This window comes from Onychomys torridus, chromosome 8, assembly GCF_903995425.1.
Source record: "Onychomys torridus chromosome 8, mOncTor1.1, whole genome shotgun sequence".
Classification (NCBI taxonomy): Eukaryota; Metazoa; Chordata; class Mammalia; order Rodentia; family Cricetidae; genus Onychomys; species Onychomys torridus.
Window position 1 is genome coordinate 20,915,334 of NC_050450.1, and position 10,898 is coordinate 20,926,231.

Below are 10,898 nucleotides of genomic sequence, written 5' to 3' on the forward strand. Positions count from 1 at the left end.
CCTGGATTCTACTCTAAACACCAAAGACAGGAAATAAGGATGCAGAATTCCTCACCAGCAGCTGGCATAAGCAATCACACTATATCTACAGCTCTCTAGACAAACTGGAGAGGCGTGTCATGCAAGGAGCACCTCCAGCCAAGCACCATTCTAGGTACTGCAGATAGAACCATGTGTAAATGGGACATAAATCCTTGCCCTTAGGAGATCAGATGCCAATGAAGGGGAAGAGAATATGCATAATAATTCACTAATTACAGCGTGGCAGGAGAGAGCGGTGTTTCAGTGAAAGCGTACAATAATGCCGAGAGGCAGAGGTCAGAACTTCCTGCTGTCTGCCTTGTCCCACACACCGCCTGGTCTCGTGTGTGGATGCTGATCACACCCGTTTCAGAGGCAGGAAAACACACCAGAGTTAAGAAGCTGGTTTCCCCTTGGTCTTGAACTGGGTTGGGGGTTGTTCTGATCACTGCCTGACCTCTGTGCTCTCCACTATTCAAGGGTTTGACAGGATGCTGGGCCTCCAACATTCCCTTTGTGCCCCAGAGCTAAGTCTTCAGTGCCAACCGCCCAGACTCCAATTCCAGCTTTATCCGTATGCATGCAAAGTGCTTCTGCCAGAGGATCTCCCCATGGTTTAAAAGGAAGATTCACACACTCTCTTAAATGACAAAGGGATGGATGGCAAGTTTGCTTGTACAGTAGATGCTGCTGGAATCCAGTCATGTCTGTCTGTCTGTCTCTCTCTGCCCTCTGGGAATGCTACCAGGGCTGTGCCATGTGCCACCCATCTCTCAATGGGAGAACAAATGGCAAAGGGCTAAACATTAGGTACGACACTCAGCAAACTGATGAGTGGCCCTGGAAGCGGGAGAGGTCTGTAGAGCAGTGGAACCTTCCTTCATAGTGAGCCCCGGAGCACTGTTGTGTCAACATGTGGAAGAGGGCACATTTGCTGGGCACACACTCACCCTGCATGAGGCGATCACACAGTGGGGGAATCCATTCTCACTGTTCTCCAGTGAGTCTAAGCATGCAGGAACTTACTGAACCCCCATTGGTGGGGACCCCATGGCAACTGTAGCATGTCCAGGAAGCCCCAGGGCAGTAGCAGCTCAGAGCTGGGCTGTGTACTCTTTAAACGCCAATGGTTTAAACTGGCTGGTGACAGGCAAGACAGCCAAGGCGAAAGCAAGAGCTAACTGGCTCCAGATGGTTCCCTTTTTTTCACCTCACCTGCCCCCCAAACTTCCAACTGGAACCCAGGTGTGCCCTGCCCTTCTAGCATGAAGGCAGGAGGAAAGAGTTGAAAAGATCAAGGGACCAGAGCAGTGATTTCTTCAACAAACTCAAAATCCCTAGAACTTGCTGAACCATCAGGGACAGAAAAGGGTCGGGAACCTTTATAGTCAGCCCTGGAAGGGAGATTTGGGGGACCTGGATGTGTCCAGTGCCTTTCTTTCTGCATGGATGCACTGGCATTGGGACCGATCCTGACTGCTGTCACAGGCTCTGCAGATTCAAAGCTGCCATATGTCTGTATGCATTTGTCTAAGCCCAAGTATCAACCCCAGGGCTGCCTCAAAGGAGCTGGTTTGCCAAATGGTACCAGTGCCCAGGATGGGCTAAAAACCACTTCAGCTGGTCAAGTGGTCTGAGGCCAATGTCCTCTCTAGGCTTAGATCCCAAGGTGTCCACGTGCCATGATGTGACAGCAAGCTTGGGCATTTTCTAGGTGGGCTGTCACTCTGTTCTGTCTTCAGGCACACCAGTAAGTGGGAGGAGGGGATACTGTGACAGATGGAGGAATAACTGTTTCCTAGCTGTGGAGAATACTCGCTCACAGAGCCCCTCATTCATGGATGCCCTACTTCTGAGTTCCAGCCTGTGGAGACAGGGGTGCCTCATACGCCTGCTCCTTCCAGGTGGGGACCTTATTTTTAGTACCAATTTGCAAGAGGTGAAACCGATATTTTGAGTGCACCCAGACACCTGCTGGGGCCAGCCAGTTGAGCAGCGGGGGGCTGCACCCCAAGCCTTTGCTTCCAACCTCTACAACATACGAAGCAGCTGGGTGGAGGGGCAAGGGCCAGAATCACGTTCCTCCAAAGCATCCCACCAGCCCAGGGCATCTCGGTGCTTCTTATCTAAAGGGAATGTCTGGTTGGGGGTGGGGTTGGGGGGGGTTGGGGAGGCCCTTCCCAGGCAGGCTTCCAGGAGGCCTGGCCCTCTACAATAGCATTCCAGGAGGCAGAGGACCCTACAAAGGCACGCGCTATAGGGCCTGCAGAATGCCCAGCTCTTGTGCAGAGCCCCCAAAACCCAGCCTCCTCCTCTTCGCACACTGTCCCCAAACCCAGAGCACAGGGCCAGGGCTGGGGGGGACAAGTCTCTGTATCTGGAGGGCAGGGGACTTGGGAGTTCTGAAGAACTAAGCTTCTTCAGCTGCTGCCAGACTGGATGCGGCTGCAGCCCCAAGATCCCATGGGGCAAGGCCAGGCGCCTGGCCCCACCTGTCAGCCTGGTTGGGGTCCATTAGGGAGGGCTGGGGAGAGAGCCTGAGGATGATGGCTCCTTTTATTTGGGAGTTGGGAGGAGATTTGGTCCCCAGGTTGGGGGAGGGGAATGCAAGCTGGGGACCCCGCGCTGCTGCGGAAAGAGAGTTCCGTGGGCTTGCCCGGGCTGCATGAGGGGGTGAGGGGGTTAGGCTCCGAGCTCAGGGAAAGGCCGCGGTCCCCCAGGGCCTGCCGAGGCGTGCACCGGGGTCGCGTTTGCACGCATCGGGGGTAGTCGCCCGCTGCAGAGAGGGCCTCGGGACGGTGCCTCACTCACCTCCTGAAGTCAAAGGGCATCGTGCCGCCGAGCCGGTGGGAGCGTTGCAGGCCAGGCGGGCCGCAGCGCCGCGTGGGTCCGAGCCCGCTGCCAACGCCTCCTTGGCCGCCCCGCCCCCGCCAGCCGGCCCGACACTCGCCACTCGCCTCCCGCCGCCGGGAAGTGACGCTCCGCGCAGCCCATTGGGCGCCGCCGCCTCCCCTGGCCGCCCCTTCCGCTGCCCGGTTAAAGGGGCCCAAGGGCCGGCGGGCTGGGGCGGGCTGGGGCGGGCTGGGAGTGGAGTGCTGCCCAAACCCAGTTCCCCAGGACTCAGGAGTCAAGCTTTGGTTCCTTTTGCCCTCTGATCTTCTTTTCTAGTCTGTGTGGGGCCTCAGGGCAAATCCCTTTGCCTCTAGCAGTGGGTTTTGTGTTTGTAAAATAAAGTCATTGCGTTGTGAAGATCAGAGAGAATGCTGCAATTTAGAGTCCTTGCTAGCTCTGGGTGAGGGCTAAAACTTGGGGGTGGGCAACGCAGTCCTGGACTGGCAAAATCCACTGGGTATCCTTTGCCTCTCAGGAACAGCCATCTGGCTCCTGGGATCTACCACCAGCCCTTTCTCCATCTGCATATACCCTGGCTTTTCCTAGGTATCAAAGCAGACTTTGGGACCCTGGTTATTTGAACAGTCTGGCATCTGCTGAGAGCTTCTCCACCTGTTAGGGTTGGGCTTAGCTCTCCGCTTTTATCGTCTTCCATTTAGGGTTAGTGCCAATTAATATTCTTTGAGCATCCACTCACCTTGAAGTCAGGTCCATGCAGGATTATCCAGAGGTTTGGGGTTTGCACTGTTAAAAATGGCAAAGCTGATTCCCCCTGAGCCTCAGTTCTCAGAAACACTGAAGAGAACAGCTCCCTCAGCTCGCAGGGCCAGAGGGGGGCGGAGTTAACTCCAAGCCTGTTGTCTGATGATCTTGGTTGTCAACTTGACACACTTGGGAAGTGGAACCTCAGTGGAAGGACTGCCTCCGTCACATCAGCCTGTGGGCATGTCCGTGATGTTTTCTTGGTTCCTAATTGATACAGGGAAGCCCACCCCTCTGTGGGTAGCAACATCCCTAGGCAGGTAAGCCTAGGATCAGAAAGCTTAGCTGGATGTGAGCAGGGGAGCCAGGCAGCAGCCTTCCTTCACGGGTCCCTGCTTCCATTTCTGGCTTCATGGTTCCTGCCTTGAGTAAATGATGGACTGTGGTATGTACGCGTGTGCCAAATAAACCCTTTGCTCCCAAGTTGCTTTGGTCAGAGTTTGTCATGGCAAAGAAAAGCAAACTAGAACACCGATGTAGGAGAAATCTGACCACTGAACTTCCCTGGGTTCTGTTGCTGATGCCTTCTTCAAAGTTATAGTGACCCAAGTTAACAGCAACTCAGGGAGGAAAGTGGGGGCCCAGGTTTAAAAAAGCAGGACCTGTGGGCAGTTTTCTGACTTAAAAACAGATGAAAACAGCTGCTTGATTTCCTGAAGGAGAAAATGGGCAGCAAAATCCAAGATCGGAAGTGCAGAAACCATGGTCCCACCAGTTCCTTCTACTTCTGACAACCCATATTCCACTCCTAGTCATTCATTCACTCAACAAGTACCCCATGCTCTTATGGGAAATGAGACAATCTCAGCCGGACCCAGAACCTGGGAACAACACAAAGAATCGAGGGGCCTTCAGTACCTCTGGGTGCAGATAACTCCAAGACAGAAGTTGTGCATTGTGGACATTTGATCTCATATCTTCCCTTTTTCAGAAGGTGGTTCAGAGACTAGCTACTTGGACATCTCTGGGACCATCCTCCTCCTTAGCACATACCTCCTAAAGCATCTTAGATGTGCACTTTAGCATGACCAAGGACAGCAGATGCTCAGCAGAGTAAATGAAGATAGGATTGACTGGTGTGGATATTTTTCTTACCCAGAAAGAAAGCTCTCAACTGTTAGATGGGCACATAGAAAACCACATGTTACAGCTTCCCTTGCAGCTAAGTGTGTCTATGACCAGGTTATTGAAGTGTAGGGAGAATGTAGCTTTAAGAAGAGTGGGTGCAGCTGGGGAGTGGTGACACACATCTTCAACCCCAGCACTCGGGAGGCAGAGGCAGGTGGATCTCTGTGTTTGAGGCCAGCCTGACTTACAGAGCAAGTTCCAGGTCAACCAGGACTGTTACACAGAAAAGCCCTGTCTCAAAAAACAAAAAAGAAAGAGGGAGAGAGAGAGAAAGGAAGAAAGAATAATTGGTGCATGCTCTTTGTCCTCTCTGTCCCTTTATCCAGCTGGCTGCCTAGAATGTTGGACCATGCAATAGAAACCATACAGAACAAAGTGACAGGACAGAAAGAGCCCAATTCTTGTCACTCAGTAGTTCCATGGTTTTCTACAAGACAGAAATAAGCATCCATGTTGTTGGGTCCACTATTCTGGGTTGCTGAACACTTTCACTGGAACTTAATGGTAAGCTCCTGTCCTGCTTCAATTGCTTGGCTATTCAAACACTGAACAGAGAAGAGGCCAATCATTGTTATCTGATGTCCTGTGATGTACCTTGGGAGGATTTGGCACAACTCATGATTGGATTAACTAGTACTCAAACCCCCAACTTGAGTGGAAGCTTCCTGAAGGAGCTTGGATGGCCACCATCCTGTCCTACCACCCATCCAGTGTTTCCATATGTGTAGAGAGGCACATGTCTAAGGCAGAATAGTCCAGGGTCTGTCCTTAGGACAGAGAGGATGGGAATGGAGTGGCCATGTCACAAATAGACTCCGTGGGGACTGTTGAGTTTTGAAAGCCAAGCAGGTTGCCAACCCCATGTGTCAATCCACCCAGGAGACAGTGGGAGGTGGAGCAAAGGAGGTCAGACACGTGCCACAATATGTGGGAATGCTCTGGACCTCTTTGAACATGGCAGCAACTAGTAACAGTTGAATTTGGGAACTACCGATCTTGTGGTGTTCTCTGGTGGTCAGCCTCCAGTGGTCTTCATCCACCAACAGCCCTAGGCCCTTGTATAGGCGCCTCTCACAGTGAATAGGTCGTTATGTAACTCAACAGGATATTGCAGAAGGTGTGACTCCTGAGGCTAGGTTCCAAGAGGCATCACGCCTTCACCTTCGTCAAGTCTCTCCTGAATCACTTTGCTGGGGGAAGTCCCAGTGTCACCCCCTAAGGATCATTCTCTTAGAGCAGTCTACACAGCAGACCTGAGGCCTCCTGCCACAGCCAGGTGAGAAAGACCTCCAGGAAGTCTCCTCAGCCCAGGTCATGCCTCACAGCTACAGCCTGGCCCACACTTTCGCTCCATCTCTCCGGGAGACCCTGAGCCAGAATTCCCCAGCTAAGCTACTTCTAAATCCTGACCCCTAGAAACTACATGATACCAAGTATTTAAGCCACTGAATTGTGAGTAATCGCTTACATTGCAATCAAGAAACACAGGCTGGCATTCCCCTGCCTCCATTTCACCCCAGCCAGCCAAGGAGACCACTTTTGGAGTCAGAGAAGTCTCTAGGTGGCTGACCAGGAGGCATTGCTTAAATGGCCATGGACAGGCCTGAAACTAAGGAATAATAAGTCCTTCCCTGCGGCAGATGGCTGACTCCAGGTGTTGGGATCCTGGGTCATCCCCTTCCCCCAGAGCATGGCTGGATTTACTAACTTGTGCCCAATGAACAGAACATCACATATTGCTGTCTGTTCTGAAATTACATTACAAAATATAGCAACTTCTGTCTCAGACAGTAATTCATGATCTCTTGAAGAAGGGAGCTGCCCTCCATGGATGTCACATGATAGACTGCAAAGGAATCAACAACGACCATGTGCATGTGCTTGGACAGGAATTGGTCAGCTCCAGCTATATCTCAGGACATTACAGCCCTGCTAGATCGCTTGACTGGGCCTCTGAGATGCTCTGAGCAGAGGCAGCCCAGTTGATCTCTACTAGATTCCCACAGGACCGCAAAAAAAATTTTTTAAGTTCCAATTTCCATGATACAACAGCAGGTAGCAAATGTGTTGCTCGAGCATTTGTGAGAATGAAGTAGCATGGTAGTGTCTGGCATGTAGTAGGTGCTCATTAAATGCTTGCTGAATGATCACTTCATACAGAAGAATGTCCGGAAGGGAGAAACTTCCTTGACCCCACATGCACACTGTCTTGTACCCACCGCTGCCAGAAACATCACTGCTCGTTGTTTTAGGCAGGGAATATTTGGGTTGGGTTTGTTTTCTGTAATGAGACACTAGTTCATGTTCCATAGGAGTGGCTGGTTCAGCCTGGTCTGGATGAAGAGAGATTAAAATACAATAACCCTTTGTCAAACTCAGCGAGGATTTAAAGGAATTAGATCTAAGAAAATAGGTCTCTGAAAATGTGGCTATGCTTTCTTGCTCCATTTAATCCCTCTGACCAGCCAGAAGGTGCTTGCTCATTCCTTGTGTGGTTAATCACTGGCGCCTCTTTGTGGGATGTGTTCTGCCTGTAGAGATGAACATGGCGCAGCTTTGATTTCAGGAAATCGGGGAGGAGGTCAGCAAAAGTGTGGGGCAATAACCTGGGGCAGGGTACCAGTGTCAGGTACAACTTTGTGGGGTAAGTACAGAGTAAGGGAAAGTCCGAGGGCTGGGAGCCCCAGTCCTAACTCCATGCCATAGGGGTGAGGTTGTTTGAACTTTTTCAGCTGAAGGTGATAAAAATCATCTCAAATCAATGTGAACTGTCCATGTCGGGAGAGAGGAAGGGAAGGTGAGGGAGTAGGAGAAATGGGAGAGAAGGGGGGTAGGAGAAGGGGAGGGGAGGAAAGGGGAGAGGAGGGAGAGGGAGGAGAGTGTTGTGGAATAATATTTTAACTGTATAAAGATGTGTTACATTTGTTCACGCTGTGGAATGTTACTTCAGCTGTGTAAAGATGTATTACAATTGTTCTTTGTGCTGTGGAATATTACTTTAACTGTGCAAAGGTGTGTTACATTTGTTTCTGTTGTATTTGTTTAAGGCTACAAGGATGTGTGTTTAATTATGTAAAGATGTGTTACATTTGTTTCACCTTGCCTGCCAAAGGCACCTGATTGGTCTAATAAAGAGCTGACCCATCAATAGCTAGGCAGGAGAGGGATAGCAGGACAAGTAGAGAGAATAAGCAGAAGGAGAAATCTAGGCTAGAGAGGAAGAATGAGAGAAAAAGAGAGGAGAGAACGAGGGACATGCCCAAGGCCAACCAGGCAGCCGCCAGCCAGCAGATGTGAGAAGCAGTAAAACTAACATATACAGAAAGTAGGTTAAAAAAAAAAAAAAAACTCCCAAGGCAAAACATAGATAAAGGGAAACAGGTTAATTTAAGTTAAAAGAGTTAGCCAGAAACAAGCTTAAGCTACACCATGCATTTATAACTAGTAATAAGTCTCTGTGTCATGATTTGTGAGTTGGTTGATGGCCCCAAAAGAAAAAGCCTGGTACAAGAGAGATACCTGTGGGACTGGGGTGGAGGGAACCTCATCCTGTGTGCACACAGCAAATTAGATGGAATGGAGTCGCTCTCTAAGGCAACATCCATGTGGTATTACTAGAGAAGATGTAGAGGACATTGGAAGGTTAAAACATCTGATGTTGTGGGCAGGAAGTTAGGGAAGGCTTCCAGGAAGAGGAGGAGTCTGAGCCAAGACAGGAAGAACAAGAAGGAATTACTCATGGGAAGATCCAATGCTGTGTAACAAGTTAACCCAGATTTAGAACTTTAAACCCCACATATGGCCAGGCAGTGGTGGTGCACACCTTTAATCCCAGCACTAGGGAGGCAGAGGCAGGTAGACCTCTGTGAGTTTGAGGCCAGCCTGGGCTACAGAGTGAGTTCCAGGAAAGGTACAAAGCTACACAGAGAAACCCTGTCTCGAAAAAAAAAAACAAACAAACAAAAAATAAAATAAAACCCCACATATGTTTCAGTGCCTGAGGACTAGGTGGCTGGGCTCCTCCACATGGACCTCTGTAGAACATTGCTCATGACATGGTGAGGGGCAGGGGATATTGGGACTGATTTGTTTGTTTTGTTTTGTTTAGAGGCAGGTTTTCTCTGTGTAGCCCTGGCTGTCTTGGAACTCACTCTGTAGACCAGGCTGGTCTCGAACTCACAGAGATGCACCTGCCTCTGCCTCTGGAATGCTGGGATTAAAGGTGTGCACCACCACCATGTGGCTGGGATTAATTTTCCTTCTAAAGCAGTTTCTGCTATGACTTGAATCTGAAGTGTCCCCTCAGGCTCATGATTTGAACCCTTGTCCCCCAGCCTGTGGTGCTGTTCTGAAGGTTGCAAGGTCTTTAGGAGCTGAGGGTTGGCTGGGAAAAGCAGGCCTTTAGGGGCCTCTGAAGGCAATTCCCACCACTGGTTCTGATCCCAAGCTCTCTACCTGCTGCTCTGACAGCACACGCTGAGCAGTTCTGACCATTCTCCCTCCCACAGAGATGACCTTTCACCCTCTGAAACTGTGACTCAAAAGAAGCCCTTCCTCGTTTTAGTCCCGTTGTTCAGGTGTCCGGTGGCAGCAATGGCCAGCAGAATCTCTTAGTGGGTAAGGAGCTGGAGAGTGGCAGGTGGGCTGACGTCAGCTGGTAGAGCTAACTAGGCGGGAGCTAGACAGTAGAGGATGTAGAGTGCCAGGATAAAATTTTTGTTGTGTAAACTAGTCCATTCATCTAGGCAAGGCTCAAACCATATGTTTCTACTGGGCTTTTAGCTCCTCAGTCTTCTGATGGCAGACTTCACTGTGATGGCAGAAGTGGTGTTGGAGGTCCAGGGCCCCGCCAGCTACAGCTTTCATGCAGGAACCACAGATCCAGATGCCAATGGCTCGTCTCCTCATCTTGGTCCTGCCACAGAAGGAGCAAGTGTATTTGGCGAGCCGGCTGATTTCAGTTGTCTTCACCGTTTTCCAGAGGGAGGCACCATAATGGGACCCATATTTCCCCAGGAACCCAGCCTTCTTGGTGCACTGAGCCATGTCGCAGGATCTGAAGCCCTAAGAGCACCGTGATAGCATTTCTAAAAACTGTTTTTATAGGCAATTAGGGGCCTGGAAGCATTTTAGGTCAGGATGGGTTGTAATAGCTGACGTTAGAATTTGAGAAGCCCAACACAGAGCATTCTTTTTCTTACCTGTATTCTGACTTCACTCTAGGTGATACCAGGGCCAAGACCACAAAACCAGAAGGGTGGAGCCATCTAAACCCCCTGATACTAGACATGGAGATGAAGAGATTGAGTTTAGCTCTGCTGTCTTAATCTTGCTTTGCCTCAGTATTTCCCCACTATATCCCATCCCTCCTTTTACAGAATAGTAATGTATATTCCATCACTATATGTCAGAAGTATGTGGTTTGTTTTTAAACAGTGTTGAGACTGTGAAAGACTTTGGGGACTTGAAGTTGGACTAAATGCATTTTGCATTACCATATATGCGTGTGCCTATGGGGACCAGGGAGTGGATTGTGGTGGTTTGAGCGAGAATGGCCCCATATGTTCATGTTTGCATACCTGGTCCTCAGCTGGTGGAACTGTTTGGGAAGGATTAGGAGGTGTGGCTTTGTTGGAGGAGGTGTGTCACTGGGGTTAGGCTTTGAAACTTCAAAAGGCTTTAGACAATCTCGCTTTCTGCCAAGATGTGAACTCTTAAACCTGGTGTGGTGATGCATGCCTTTAATCCCAGCACTAAGGATGCAGAAGCAAGTGAATCTCTCTGAGTTTAAGGCCAACCTGATCTATATAGTGAGTTCCAGACCAGCCAAGACTACATAGAGAGACTCTGTCTCAAAAAACAAAAACAACAACAACAACAAAGATGGCTGCTCCTGTCACCATGCCTCTGCCCCACCCTTATGGACTCTGACCCTCTGAAACCATAAGCCGAATGAAACACTTTCTTTTATAAGTTATCTTGGGCATGGTGTTTTGCCACAGAAACAGAAAAGTAACTAACACATCATACCCCAACACACCATCCCTCAACCCTGATGGAGTTAAGGAGAGTCTGGGAATACTAAATGGAAGTTC

At 49.9% G+C, this 10,898-nt stretch overlaps 1 pseudogene; it reads right to left on the minus strand.

Annotated features, from left to right (window-relative positions):
- Positions 1–9,581: 9,581 nt before the first annotated feature.
- On the minus strand, positions 9,582–9,849 carry LOC118588619 (annotated as a pseudogene).
- Between the last annotated feature and the right edge of the window lie 1,049 nt (positions 9,850–10,898).